At 29.5% G+C, this 16,562-nt stretch overlaps 1 long non-coding RNA gene across 1 annotated transcript in view; it reads right to left on the bottom strand.

The window, feature by feature from the left end:
- LOC119607927 overlaps positions 1-16,562 on the bottom strand; it is a 63,818-nt gene that overhangs the window by 29,299 nt on the left and 17,957 nt on the right. The gene's annotated exons all lie outside the window — the stretch shown is intronic.

Genomic DNA, 16,562 nt, shown 5'->3' with positions numbered 1-16,562 from the left:
AACCTAGACACATGTAAAGGGGCCAAGTCGACTTGTTCTCCCCTTCAACGAACAGTGTCGCAGTTTCAAAGACAGGGAAAAGGAAGAAATCTTCTCTGCCAATGCCCTGCTGTAACCGTTAAGAGAAACCGGTTTCTTGGCAGTTGTTTCATATCTAACCTTGGTGAGATGTCTGGGTCTAAGCTTAATGATATCCTGGGATTTCTTACAGCTACAGGCTGTGAGAAATGACGTAATATTTATAATTACATATGTATGTATATCAAATAAAAGATATTTAAATGACTTTTTCAAGGCAAAAGTTTGTAAAAATTAGTTTTAAAAACGTTTAAATAAAAGTTATTTAAACAAAACTGCTCCTTAACAAAATTATAACTGCACAAGCGGAAATACAACCAGACATTTAAATAAACTGCCTGAAGCCAACTTAAACTGACTGACATGACACTGATGAATATTTCAAGATTATATGTACATATAAAACCGATTGCCAGAGTATTAACAAAAGGTTATTCCAAGAATTATAAAAAGTAATTAGCAAAGAAAAAAGGACACATTATATATGACAAGGATACGTACAAAATCCATATTAAACTTGATTCTCGTATTCATTGTCCTTATTTAATTTGATTTAACTCATGCTACTTACACCACACTACCATTAAAGCTTTCTACCATTTTAATTGACACATTTTGACTGCAACCATCTACTCTCGCTCTCTATCTGTTCGCTTGGATACATGATATCTGTGTGTGTGTTTAGTTTAGCTAAACTTCTTATCTGACTGACAAGATGAGTATTAAGCCTTCCAAGTGTGCATGGAATTAGACAGGGAATTCTCATAAGGAGAGTTAGAGGGCGAAGGATATGGCTAAATTAGCAAACCACTAAATAAGATTTTATTGTCTTTTTTTGCATCATTTAATACGTATTTTTTCCAATGATTTTTTTTCAGTTCTGGTCAAAATCCAAGTACACAAAAGCTGTTGTGATGGGAAGCAGAGAAGAAACAAAGTGGTTGGCAGTAGAAAGAGAGGAAGATAAAAAATACGAAATAAAACTACCAAAAGCATCAGAAACTAATTGTATTATTTGCCATAACAAGGGTTGAGTTTAAGAAGCAACTAAAAGTTGGAGGTAGTTATTGTGGTTGGGTATATAAACAAAGCAACAACAACAAAAAAGCTTTGTTAATTACCCGGCTATTGTCTATAACGTTTTGTGGCATATTAAGAGAATTACTTACTTACTTATTTTCCTCCAAAAACAATACAATAAAATAAAAACAACAAAAAAATTATACAGTTACCAAGTCATTCATTCATTTAGTCATTCAGCCAACTAAGTCAGTCAGTTAGTCAAACAAAAGTGATGGAAATATCTGTTAGACGAATTTGCTTTTTGGTAGAAACAAATAATTTTCTGTATGTTTTTCCAGTGATTAAAGATAAAGAAGTAAAGAAGATTTTTATGCACGATGAAGGTAATTAGCAACTGACATGAATTGTTCATTAACTTGACTGGTTTATTTAGGAAATATATACAAAAAACAAAAAAACTTGCCGCTAGCAAAAATGAAAAAAAATTACAAAACACGAGCAAAAAAATAAGGATGCGATTTAATTGTGTAATTTTATTTAGTTTGTTTTTTGTCTACTCTCTGGCTGTTTGTGTAATAAAAACAAATATAAACATTATATTTAATTTGCTTGATCTACGTTTTTTTTTTCTAGCTCATTTAGTGGCGTAGGTATATTACACAGCGAAACGAATTAAAAATACCCTTTATTCAACATTTTATAGATTTCATTAAGAAGGATTTTTGTAAAGCATCTTTGTTATAAGTTTACCAAATTAATTATAGGGTATTAATTAATATTTCTAACTGCATAAAAGTGGTTGGTGTGTTAAGTAAACACATTGCCTTAGGCCATATTTACGTTTTCTGAGTTGATTGTTAATAAAGCAGAAAAAAATCATTAAATTCGTTTCTGTTTAAAAAGCTTTTCTAAAGAAACTGATTAACTCACTGAATGCATTTGTTCAATTAAGATAAAAATGTCATTGGGTATAGAATAATTTTGATTATCAGAAGCTTCAACGTAGAACTAATTGATGCCCTGTGTTGTTTGCGAAGATAAATGGGGGCTTTGTGCAGGCGTGGGGGAGGAAAATAGGGAATTTCTTCTCCAAAACCGAATATATTTTATACAACATAGGGAAAGAAATGAACAAAGTAATAAGTAAAGAATATAACAAATTATAAACTGTAAAGCTTGATCCGCACTTGGCTGAATAATAGATTTACAACTTTAATATTGAATACATATAAACAAATTCGAACATTAAATGTAGACACGATACATACGATTTGTCAAAGATCCTTTCTGTTAATAATTTTCCAATACCATCCGTTGTCAGAATATATACATACGTACAATTCGTTGTCGAAATCTAAATTTTATACACATCCGTTGTCTAAATGTTAACAAACGTGGTAAGCTCACTATTGACAAACAATCCGTTGCCAATAGTAAGCTTACCACGTTTGTTAACATTTAGACAACGGATGTGTATAAAATTTAGATTTCGACAACGAATTGTTACATTACATAGTGTTGTCATACGTATGTATATACTTTGTTAATGTGAATTTTCCAATTATAAACTCTTTGGTGTCAATTTGATACCAGGCGTGTATATTTTCTTTTCCCTCTGTGTGTAGTAGTAATATCTGAATGTGCGACCTACACCCAAGTATACCAATCAGATCAGAATCATTATATGAATCTTCCATTTTAACCTAGTAATCAAACTATAGATCGCAAATTTAAGACTTATACTTTGTATTCAAAGTTCAGCATAACATTTAGCACTTTAAACAATTGAAACATGTGTCATTTTTTATAAACCATAATTTCTTTCTCTTTTTTTGAAATTACATTTAAAATTAACAAAAAAAAATATGTAGTTTTAAATAAAAATCTTATATTTTCACACTCATATTTTACACAAAAAGAAAAAATATATAAATATAACTTAACATTAAAAAAAAGCACTACAACTCATTTGAAATGCGACATTTTAACTTAACAATTGTCATCTACATTATAATCATACATATGAATATATGTAAAAAGTATGTACACTTGTACATATGCATGTATGTATATAAAAGAATTATATATTGCTACATTTATATACATGGAATAAAATCATGGTTATTACAAGTTCCACTCATATTCTGTACTCGTATAGTGTCATATATTAAATTTTTGCACTTCTCTAGTAGACTTTCAATTCAAGTAGTCTGCTGGTTTAGAAATTATTATAATAAATGATGATAATTTTTTTGTAGTTGCACATTTTACACAATGTACAAATGAAAAAATAGTGTTAATAATAATGGTAAATGATTTATGTATAGTTATTGTAACAGACATATATTTTAATAAATATTATGGAGGCAAAAAAGAAATTATATTAAAAACATACACAAAATATTATTAATTAAAAAAAAGAAGAATTGAACATGTTGTGCTAAGAATAAAAGTATGAAATAATGTTTTTAAACGTATTTCATTTCACTTTAATAGTTCTCTTGATTAAAGTCATTTGGCTTAACCAAACATTTATTTTCTCATTTCATTGTCATTAAACTCAACAAGATTTCCCTCGTCATTGCACAATTCAAAAACTAAATCCATCATTATTAGAATTTAATTTTTGGTTACCATCATCAGCATTTGTTTGATAAATAACTTAAGCAAAAAGTGTAGTAAATGATAATTACGGCAAAATCCCTTATTTTCGAGAAAAAAAAGGCGCAAACATCAGTAAGTCAAACATTACACATCAAGCAAACAAACAAAAAATTCCCACTAACAATCACATCATTAGAGTAACAAGTGCTGGTGGAAATGAACAACAACAAAAAAACATTTATCTTTAACAAAATTCCTATAATAAACTGCAACATACTATAATTATGCATCACTTTCGTTCTCAGGATCAAAATCATCATCGTCATTGCCATCAACATTAACAACACCATCCTCATCATCAACATTCAACAGCCAAGAACCAACAACTGTCATCATTTTCATTAACCTAGAACTAGAAAATGAATAGCAAGCAGCTAAAAAAAAAACTAAAATAAAACTGTTCGAATCTAACTTCCGCTTCAATAACACTCTATACATACATAAAAACCAGCAAAGGAATATAGAAGAAAATTCACAAAAAATAACTAGATATAAACCAACATTTACTCAAACATTAATCATAATCATAAAGAAAAGAAACCAACAACAACAACAACACAAAGAAAAAACGGAAAGAAGTTAAACAGGACATCTGTGATGCCAGTAATAGTTGAATTTGTAGTTGTAGATGTACTCTGATGATGACTGGTTGAAACAAAATACATACATACACATATTCATACATACTAAGAAATAATCATAATCATAAAAAAGAAAGATAATCATCATCATTATAACGAAAAAAGAAAAAAATACATTCATACACATCTTTACTTTAACTTCTTATAAACCACACACCGATATCTAAAGGATATAAAAAAATGTATATGTAACAGCAACACCAACAACAACGGGAAACAAATTTTGAAAGAAATCATTAGTAACAGCCATGGCAACTTGATATTGGAATACATAGATAGTGATAGTTAGTGGGAGAGAGAGTGTGAGGGAGAATGTGTGTGAGTAGTCAAAGTATAACAATTCTACCATTGACTAAAATAAAATAATGTTGATAATGAGATGAAGGCGCTCAAAATCCAATTAACACCTCATTTAACCGTCACTTGATAGTTGTTGCTGTTGTTATTATTATATTAATGATAGTTGTTGTTATTATTGCTGTATTTAGAGATGCCACAATTTGTTGGAGTTGCATAATAGTGATAAAGATAGATTTGATGGATTTGTTTTAAGGAGAATGAAAGTTGAGGAGTTGAAAAATGTAATAGTTTTAAAACTGATACAGAAATAGTTTTTACAGATTTGGTTACTCTTTGATTAAAGAAAATATTTTTAAAGATCCAAACCTCGAAGCAAAAAGATATTACTCGCTAAAGTCAACCAAAAATTATCCTTATTTCATGTCCAGTTTTCTAGTTCTTTAGCATCCTTATACTAACTATGAAATACCGGTATGGTCTTATTGTAATTGCTGGTGGAAGCACTAATTAACACTCCTATCTAAGTCCCTTGACTAAATCTGCCCAATCTACTAAGTATTACGGTTGCATTTGCAATAATTCCAGGCCACAAGGATTGAGAAATTTTGCAATTCTAATTACTATTACAGGACTGATTAATAGTTATGGAATCTGTGAAAGATCTTTTTATGTTTAACTTAAAATTTACAAAGTTTCTAAATTTTTTTAAAGAACATAAATCTGAATTAATCCTTTGATCAAAGATCACTAATCTAATTCGTAGTCTAAAGCTGTTGACTTTTAGTATCGATGGGTAGATAATTTTTAATCCTAATTACATTCCTAGGGTGGCCCGGTAGGCTAGTTGGTAGTGTGCTAGTCTGTCAGTCTGAGTGGAGTGTAGGTTCGATTCCCACCAGAGACTCTGACCTGATACACTACAACGGACATATGGTCATCGTCACTCTGCTCGGTAAATTAGATTAGATTATAATTTGTAATAGTATTGTAATGGACAAATAAATAAATAAGTCCTATCTGAGCATTAAAAAAAAACATTTTTATGGCAACTCTGTAAATTTTTTCTTTAAGAAATAAAAACGATTATTAAAAGAATCTTTAGTTTTTTTTCTTCTAGATAATTTTTGCAACATTTGGTTAGAATTAATCCGTTTCTTTTCACACTTTTTCTCAGTGAAAGAAATACATACAGATGAGCAAAAACCGATTTTCCAGATGACAGTTGCTTGTAAGTGTGAAAAATTAACGGAAACATTTTAATTATAATTAAAATACATACAAAAAGCATAAAAATGAGAAATAAATGAAAATGACAATCAAATTGTTACTGTCAAAATTAAGCCTTACTTTAATACACAAAACAGCCATGAAATTGTAGATTTTCGCTTTAAATTAATATAGAATTTCACACATTTATGCATGTGTGGTGTGTATAGTTCGGTGTACAATTACAACATGCAACATACTGTGCCAAAACTGTCAAAAATTAATTTAAACATGTCATTTGATTGCAATATCGAACAAAATACTTGTAACTCGTACCAAAAACATTTGTTCAACAGGAATTTCAATTTTGTTTGATTTATTTCAAAAGGTTTATGGTTAGAGAGTTTTTTGTTTTAGTTTAATTTTTTTCCACTACTTTTGACACCTTTGTGTCAATCACAGCGGGCCGCCTCTGTAAATAGTGGAAAATCATATTATTTACGTTTATTTACAGTTTTCGGGCTTTCAACTGGACTCTGGTGGTGTGGAAAAATATTCGCCAAAAATTTTTTGTCCTAGAGTTGACTTGCTATTGTTTGACATTTAGCTACGGGCTCTGGAAATTATCACTGTTTGACACACATTTAACTGCTACAAATGTCCAGCCTATCAATTGCAAAATGTATGAATTGATTTAAATTTAAACTATTTTCAAATACAGCAGGAGGATGGTTGTGTTTTGGGAAATTCTACTATGTCCTATACAATTGTGCTTTAAAACAGTTTGGCTGCACGGCAGGAGTTTAAATTTAGTTGATGCCTTAAGACATTTAGCTCTAAAGTCAAATATTTAAAGCAAATAAGATTTCCTTAAAAATGGCAAAGAAATATAGCAAATAGAATTTCAAGTTGAGCTAGGTTAGGTAGCTAAAAGTAAATCCCAGCATAACAACAACAATAGCAATATGCTCATAATATCCACAGATTTTGTTTTTGCTTTTTGGGTGACAATCAAACAGAATTTTAAAATACATTCACTCTAGGAATATGAACTTCAAGCAAACATTATAAATAACATCACTGTGATAGTATGTGGGAAACATGCTGTGAGAGAGAGAGGGCAAGAGAGACAAATAATTTAGCACAATAATTTAACAGACAAATAGGCAGCAAAACAAAAATTTCAACTCAACAAAAACACACCACAACTCGACAATGTTAAAATTTTTTGGAGACTTTTTTTCAGGAAATGGTAAATAGTAAAGAGAGAGTAAGTAAAAGGAGAGCATAAAACTAGAAAGAGAGAGAGAGAGAGAAAGGGAGAGTGGTAAACTAAATTTAAGACCCATATTTTTATTAATTAATTTATGAGGTTAAGAAAATATACAATTTGTTATACATTCTTTTAGGGATTTCCATTCATTTTAGGTTTCTGAGCAAGATGCTTCTTTTATTCCTTTCAAAATAAATAATTTTCTTGATTTGTATTTTATTAAAACAATATTTTGTTTACATTTTCTTTTTCTTTATAAATAAAAGAGAGAGCCTAGTATTTAACTAAATTTATGCTCTTTTTCTGTATAGAACAAATTACTCTCTGAGTTTGTGGTTTTTTCATTTGTTTTCATCTTAGGAAAACATATCCTGTGTGTGTGTGTGCGTGTACAGACAGGAAAGTAAAATTTAAAAATCTGCAGGAAATGTTGCAAATATTTCACATAATGTATTTTTAGTATGAATAAATGTTTAAAGGCATACAGATGTTAACAGAATCACATGTTTCTGCTGGCGAAAGAAATATATAAAGTGTTACAAGAGCAACTTAAAAAAAAAAATAAAACCGAAAAAGGAAAACAAAAACAATGAATATTAAAGTATTCAACAAGAAGAATTTCAAAATATTGTTGTTTGTAGTTGTTGTGGTCTTTTACGAAGCATCTAAAAAAAGGGAATTTTAAAGTGTATGTACTGTAAATGTAAGCAGTAAATTTAACTTAAATTCTAAAGTATGTAGTGTGGAATTAATCAGTATTAAAGAGAAATTTTGTTTAAATTTAAAGGGTAGGATGGATTTTAGTTAAAATATAAACTTCAATGATGAAGCACATTTGCTATGTTGAATTTTATTTCTTATTTACATTATGCAAATTTGATTACTTTCGACAGTTTACTTGATTAATTTTTCATAATTTTTGGAAATTTTCTTAAATATGCAAGAGTTTAAGTTATTTATGCTGAACTTACATTCATAACCTTAAAATTAAACATTTTAGATTTTTAAATTCTTAAAATAAATAAAGGAAGTTGTACTAAGCCTTGAGCGTATTCCAGTGAATCAAGTAATATTATTAGTTATATCGAAACTATGTTTATATTAAGATGTTAAGTTCACAGATTATGAAATTTAAATTTAAAAAAACCTTTTTATGTTTTCCAATATGTTCGAAGGACTATTATTCGACTAAAGTATCAATGGGGTTTTTTGATATTTTAGTCAAGAAATGGTTAAAATAGAGTTGCCTTCATCAACTCCTTGTTTATCTCTCTTTTTCGTCACGAAGATTAATGAACAGCATATTTTTGCATGAAAGCCGAAATTACGCATAACAGGTTTAAACAAGAATCTTATTGTATCTAAAAATCAGAGTCATAATAGCCCTTTAAAATATATTTTATATATGATATGTATTTAGAATTTCCTCCCTAATATTATTATTAGCATATTCTTAGTAATTTTTCCAAAGAAAAGTTACCATCGAATCTATGTTTTAACGACTTTTCCAATTCCAATGAAATTTCTTAAAAAAAATTTTAACAATATTTATTTTCATCAATTGTTTTCTATTGCTTAACTGACCTTGACTTTACATCAAAGGCCAATTTTTCCATAATCTGTCTGTTAATCAACAATATATTGGAAAAAAAAAGTTGAATGACCCTAAATGACACAGAGTTTGACAAAGAAATTAGGTAAAAAAAAATTGCCAATAATTTTAATTTGGCATGCGTTTCATTTATTTTTCATGAAGAAAAATTGAAGTGAAAATTCTTGGAAAATTTTTATTTTAATGAAAGTTTATTGCTAACAAAATCAGCATGGCAATTTCAAAAAAGAAACTTTTCTTTATATTAAAAACCTATAAACTGTTATAAAAGGCTCATATTGAATGTCAATGAATAAAAGTCATATTTCTTAACGAAAAAAAAGAGATAAAGACCATTTCTTTAATATCTAATGAATCTAAAAATGTACAGGTTTGGTAACATTAGATTTAAATTGTTTCTATTTTTAGCATTTGCTTTTTCACATCATTTTTTTGTTTTATAAATCATGTGGGTTTTGCTGCTGTTGAACTCTCTCTCTCTCTGTGTGTGTCTGTAATTTTATTATTGTTTAATACGATAATAACATCAAATTTAATATAATTTTATAAGGCTTTATTATCCAACATTCTTGTTCATACGCATCAGCGTCAGCAGCAGCACCATCATCATCATCATATTTAATATCATGTGAGGAATGAATACCTGTTTGTTATCCTTGGTACATGAATGACATAAATGACAGTATTTTCGTTTTTATGTCGTGAATCTCGTAACAAATTCTATTTATTTTTCTCCTATTTCTATTTTTTATTTTTTTGTTTTTCATGTGTAACACAGATTTTTTTTATTTGTGTTCATGCTCATCTTTAATATTTGATTGTGTCTGCTGCCAAGGCATCAAAGAAATACAGTAGCAACAGCAGTAGACTGTCACTGCTCCAATAAACAGTCAGTCAGTTAGGGAGTGGATGAGTGTATGAGCCATCTAGACATACATTTATTCATTTTTTTATAGTCAAAAATTCAGAAAAGCACAACATAAGCAACATCTATGAAAAAAGAAAAAATAGCAGTAGCAGCCATCAAGGGCGCCAAAATGGCTTCTAACTTTGTTTTTAATGCATTAATTCGTCTTTTCATATGAGTTTTAGTTTAATGTGGGGTAACTGTAATGAAATGGAAGGGAATGGGGGCTAATGGGTGGAAGGGGGTGGGGGAATAGGATTCCCTTCTTTGATTTATAAAACAGCAGAAAACAAACATTCAACTCCAGCTGTTGGTGTTCGTTCATTGATTTTTGTCTTTTTTTTTTTGGGGGGAAGTTGTTTTCATCTTTTACACTTGTTCAACATACAGAATTTTTAATGTCTTTACATTAAGAAATTATAAGGAACCATCGTTGGCTTCACAGTTTTTTTGTTTTATTATTTCATTCAAGTAAATGGCTGCTTAATACAGTAAAAACACAGAAAATATTTAACAAATAACAAAATATTTTTCGTTGAAAACTTTAATATTCAGCTAAAAATGATTTCGTGTTGCCTCTACGTCACCAAATATGCACGTATGTAGTTGATGGTTACGATGATGGAAATTCATAAGCGTGCGTTTCTTTATTATTATTTTTTGCTTTTTTTTTGGGAAAATTGTGGAAAATGTGTCAAAAAATATGAAATCACGTTACAGGCGTTAATGTTTTGAGGTTATTACATTTGGTTTTTGTTGTTTCATAACAAAATTTAATTCATTTTTTTTTTCTTTAGATATTTTTCAACATCAACAAAGTAAAAGTTGTTATAATTTTCATTTCTTTTTGTTCGTTTTACTTTTTAAAAGCTTCTTTACCCTGGTTCGTTCACAGAATCACAAATGAGTCGAACAAAATAGATAAAAAGAAACACTTTTTTACGAAAAAAATAGCACAACAACAAAGTTTTAATGGCAATAATTTTAGAAAATTTAGATGCTAAAATTTGCCGCCATAATGGACGTAGAAATGCAAAGTACTCCCACAAAATTTTTTTAAAGAAAAATTTTTGCTATAATTTTTTATGAATATTTTAACAGTTTTTAAGTTCTTTGTTTGCGCATGCATTAGCTTTTAGCAGCAATAGGCGTAAATAGTCTAAAAAAAGATAATTTGTGTTTAAAAATAAGTTTTGCTTTAATCCAACCGTAAAGATTGTAAGTAATGGAATGAAAGGATCAGTATCCGAAGTATATATTTTCAATTAATCTGACTTTCCAATAAAAATCCAAAATCCATTACAAATGTAAGACACATTAATGAATATGGACATTATTCCATATTCATATATGGAAATTTCAGCCTTCCAGCTCCTTCCATGAGAATACTTTTCTCTATTTCAAACGTATGTTATACCTTTTTTAAAATTCAGACTTTATAGACTAAATTTTATTTTGAAAAATACTTTTTCCCCTCACCAATAATACGGGTTTAGTGTATGCCATTTTTTCTAGTTTTAAAGCGATTTAACTTTTGTTAAAAATTATTTATTTAAATTAATTTACATTCATTTCATCCATGTATGTATATATTTTATTAAATTTACATTAAAGTTATTTCGGTTTCATGCAAAAATAAAATATTATGATTATACGCAGTTGCATAGATTTACACTAATACACATAACTACGAGTTTATAATTTATTCTAATTAAATATATATTTTTATGTTAAATACATGGATGTTGTAACCTGCGGTGCCGGGAACTTGTACCCTGTGGTTTGCCATTAGTATAAATTACCCTTGAATCTACTTACAAAGATTTGGAGTGGAGAATTCTACTGTTGTGACCATCACTAGTGAAATCCCAGATAAATTCTGGAATCTGTACACAGAAGGAAAAAGAAATATACACGCCTGGTACCAAATTGACACCAAAGAGTTTATAATTTTTCAATAACATCCGTTGTCAAAGTGTATACATACGTACGACAACACTATGTAATGTTGACAATGCAACGTTGTCAACATTGTAAGAATTCGTTGTCGAAATCTAAATTTTATACACATCCGTTGTATGAATGTTAACTATAGGCTACGGACTGTTTGTCAATAGTGAGCTTACCACGTTTGTTAACATTTAGACAACGGATGTGTATAAAATTTAGATTTCGACAACGAATTGTTGCAGTGTTGTCAACATTACATAGTGTTGTCGTACGTACTTTGACAACGGATGGTATTGAAAAATTATAAAAAGTTTGGTGTCAATTTGATACCAGGCGTGTATATTTCTTTTTCCCTCTATGCAGAATTAGTTTTCGAGAAATGGAATAAATCCATTGACGCCAAAATATTGGAGTCACTTATGGTTTGAAAAGTAAATAACCTCAGAGGATTCAGGGTAGCTAGCAAAACTGTAGGGCATGACTTCTTCTTTACGTCTGTTTACTTTTATGGGTACTAGTGTAATGTAACCAGCATTTTTGGTAATTTTGAAAGCATTTTATAAAATTACAGGACAGACAAGTAAACATGCATTTAAACACCAATATAAGTGTAGTGTTTAAGAGTGCACACTACCTTCTTTTTCTGCTGTGTGTTTGCGTACATATTGTGGTCATTTTATACAACATTTTTTTTTGAATATGCGTTTATATGTGTGAATACAATTGTAACAATTTAAAATATTTAATTTCATAAAATATAATTACACTTACTGCTATAAAATGCTTGTTGAGGCCCCTTCCATGCCAACATCACAGCAGCAGCATTCACCAGACTGCCAAAGTTAAAACCCAAACGAAGCGCAAAAACTGACATTTACATATGCACTCTGTTGAGGTTTACACTTGTAACAATTTTAAGTATCCACCTTTTATAAATTTTTTCTCACTCACTCCACCTTTACGTCTTGTTTCAGCACTCACACCTAACTACATAGAATCACTTATTACCACTACGTATGCATATATGTGTTGCCTGCAACATCATATTTATTGCATATATGTGTTTGTATGTGTATGGGAGAGTCTGCATACAACCATAAAGTCCCCTGAGTGTTAAAACCATTTACAGTAGCTTTAATTTATCCGAAAGCATTCCATTTATTATAATTGTTACATGAACAGGTTACAAGCAACCAACAAAGTTTTTACTTCTTTTTTTTTCTCTCCATTTTATTTCGTTATTTTTTACATCTTTCTTAAAACCGAAATGTGTGCAAAGGTGCGGGTGTGTAATAAATGCACAAAAATTTTATATACATATAAAATGTTATATAAATATTTATATAAATATGAGGTTATTCTCAAAAGGATCCTAAAAAGATTTTCGATGTTCTTTTTCAGTGAAAAAGTGCTTTCAGGGAAGCGAAAATAATGCTATTTTCAATCCTGGATCCTTCTTGCAATATCTGAACATTTTCTTAATCTGTAAAGCTTTTTGCATATGATTCGATCGAATGTCAATTTTCTTTATTTTGTCAAATAATGTAATCTATTCTGGACCAAAGAGTAAGTTTTTTTGAAAAAAATATTAATATGTATTTGAAATACCAATAACTTTTCAGCCTGTTCTCATTTTAAAACAAAAAGTACATCTACATCGACATTTTCATAACGTTTAATATATTTAAAAGTCTTTTACCTTTAGTGGTTCTAGTATAATTTATTTTTTATATAATTTCACTCTCGCTCCTGAATTAAAGTTTTTGGTAAGATGGTTTGGGGGAAAATGTAATAACCGAAAAATATTTTACTGGCATACATTTACATGAGAACATGTAGTAGACATTGTTTTACATATTCACACAGACATCGCAACAAATACACGTATCAACTACTTAAACATGCAACAACATAAAACATCTTTAAATACAGGGCAACAGGTTCAAAAATTATATATGTACGTCTGTAAATATTTTATTTTATTCTATTCGTTTGCTGTTGTTGAACTTATAATACCTAAGTCTACATGCAAAATAAAATTTCTATTAGCCAGCACTTAACTATACATCATATTTTACCCAAGATTTATATTTAACACACATCCCTTCTTCTTGCCTTTCCATGTTCTAGGATTTGGTTGTTTTAATTTTTTTTTTTTTTTTTGGTTTAAGAGAATTTAAAACAGTTTTTTTGTTGTGTTCAAAATTCATACATTTTTATTACTCAAGTGTCTGCATAGATTTTAGAAATTTTATATAAAACGGAAGAATGAAAATCTATGCATCATTTTCACTTATGGTTTTAATATCTCTGCTAATAGAGAGAAAGATGTGTCTTTGTATAACACGCATATCCACAAACATATAATATTGTGTGCAAGTATTTGCCAGAAATAAAATTTATTTACCTGCTTTTTATTCTATTCTATTATTTTTTTATATAGAGATTCCTTTAGAAGTACGAATATTTTTATTTCATTTCTTTTGCTAGTTATGATTTACATTTTTAGATTTTTATTTTTGGCATATTTCTTACGTTTTATTGTTGCCCATTTATTTTATTTTTTTAATTTTGCAAAATTCTAATAGTCAAATTTGCTAAATGCTTATGAATATGCACGTACATGTTAATGTTTGTATGTATTTTTTTATGTGCCATTTATGTATATTTTTTATATATATTCATATGCATTTATATATTTTACAATTACATGTAAATAAATAAATTTTCGTAATAGAAAAATATGAAAAAAGACAAAAACATGTTTGAGATTTTATAAATTCTAATTGTTTTAAATGTAGGTTAAATTGTCTCCGTACATATAGATTATAAATTGCACAGAAAAAAATAGGGCGAAAATTTGATTAAATGATATGACTTAAATTATATTTATAAATCAATTTCATTATATGTAAAGCAATTCAATTTTAGGTAAACAAATGTCTTTATAACTTTCGAAATGAGATGAATAACTTTGAACAACTTTGAAAAAAAAATAATGTATAGACGATAGGATAAAACAAATTGGTTCAGTCTTACAGCTTTGCCTAGTAATCTTAGAATACATAAAATCTTATCTAGTATAGTTAAGTTTTAGCTCAATTCTAGTTCAGTTCAAGTTTAGCTCTAGTTCAGTTTTAGTTCGGTTCTAGTTCAGTTTCAGTTCAGTTCTAGTTCAGTTTTAGTTCAGTTCTAGTTCAGTTCTAGTTCAGTTCTAGTTCATTTCTAGTTCAGTTCTAGTTCAGTTCTAGTTCTAGTTCAGTTCTAGTTCAGTTCTAGTTCAGTTCTAGTTCAGTTCTAGTTCTAGTTCAGTTCTAGTTCAGTTCTAGTTCAGTTCTAGTTCAGTTCTAGTTCAGTTCTAGTTCAGTTCTAGTTCAGTTCTAGTTCTGTTCTAGTTCAGTTCAGTTCTAGTTCAGTTCAAGTTCAAGTTCAGTTCTAGTTCAGTTCTAGTTCAGTTCTAGTTCAGTTCTAGTTCAGTTCTAGTTCAGTTCTAGTTCAGTTCTAGTTCAGTTCTAGTTCAGTTCTAGTTCAGTTCTAGTTCAGTTCTAGTTCAGTTCTAGTTCAGTTCTAGTTCAGTTCTAGTTCAGTTCTAGTTCAGTTCTAGTTCAGTTCTAGTTCAGTTCTAGTTCAGTTCTAGTTCAGTTCTAGTTCAGTTCTAGTTCAGTTCTAGTTCAGTTCTAGTTCAGTTCTAGTTCAGTTCTAGTTCAGTTACAGGTTCAGTTCTAGTTCAGTTCTAGTTCAGTTCTAGTTCAGTTCTAGTTCAGTTCTAGTTCAGTTCTAGTTCCGTTCTAGTTCAGTTCTAGTTCAGTTCTAGTTCAGTTCTAGTTCAGTTCTAGTTCAGTTCTAGTTCAGTTCTAGTTCAGTTCTAGTTCAGTTCTAGTTCAGTTCTAGTTCAGTTCTAGTTCAGTTCTAGTTCAGTTCTAGTTCAGTTCTAGTTCAGTTCTAGTTCAGTTCTAGTTCAGTTCTAGTTCAGTTCTAGTTCAGTTCTAGTTCAGTTCTAGTTCAGTTCTAGTTCAGTTCTAGTTCAGTTCTAGTTCAGTTCTAGTTCAGTTCTAGTTCAGTTCTAGTTCAGTTCTAGTTCAGTTCTAGTTCAGTTCTAGTTCAGTTCTAGTTCAGTTCTAGTTCAGTTCTAGTTCAGTTCTAGTTCAGTTCTAGTTCAGTTCTAGTTCAGTTCTAGTTCAGTTCTAGTTCAGTTCTAGTTCAGTTCTAGTTCAGTTCTAGTTCAGTTCTAGTTCAGTTCTAGTTCAGTCAGTTCTAGTTCAGTTCTAGTTCAGTTCTAGTTCAGTTCTAGTTCAGTTCTAGTTCAGTTCTAGTTCAGTTCTAGTTCAGTTCTAGTTCAGTTCTAGTTCAGTTCTAGTTCAGTTCTAGTTCAGTTCTAGTTCAGTTCTAGTTCAGTTCTAGTTCAGTTCTAGTTCAGTTCTAGTTCAGTTCTAGTTCAGTTCTAGTTCAGTTCTAGTTCAGTTCTAGTTCAGTTCTAGTTCAGTTCTAGTTCAGTTCTAGTTCAGTTCTAGTTCAGTTCTAGTTCTAGTTCAGTTCTAGTTCAGTTCTAGTTCAGTTCTAGTTCAGTTCTAGTTCAGTTCTAGTTCAGTTCTAGTTCAGTTCTAGTTCAGTTCTAGTTCAGTTCTAGTTCAGTTCTAGTTCTAGTTCAGTTCTAGTTCAGTTCTAGTTCAGTTCTAGTTCAGTTCTAGTTCAGTTCTAGTTCAGTTCTAGTTCAATTTTAGTTCAGTTCTAGTTAATTCTATTTTCTTTCAGTGTATGTTTCTATTCATATGTATGCATTTAACCATAATGTGGTAAATTTGATTGTTTGTTTTTGTTTTGGTATATTTTTTTCAATAAAAACTATCTGCATTTATGCCACAATTGTCAAATGGTCTTTTAATTTGAACTGACAGCAATGACATTTGC

This window comes from Lucilia sericata, unplaced genomic scaffold, assembly GCF_015586225.1.
Source record: "Lucilia sericata isolate MDLA Ls3-8-SP2 unplaced genomic scaffold, ASM1558622v1 Contig000762F_arrow, whole genome shotgun sequence".
Classification (NCBI taxonomy): Eukaryota; Metazoa; Arthropoda; class Insecta; order Diptera; family Calliphoridae; genus Lucilia; species Lucilia sericata.
This window is presented reverse-complemented; position numbering and strand designations above follow the sequence as displayed.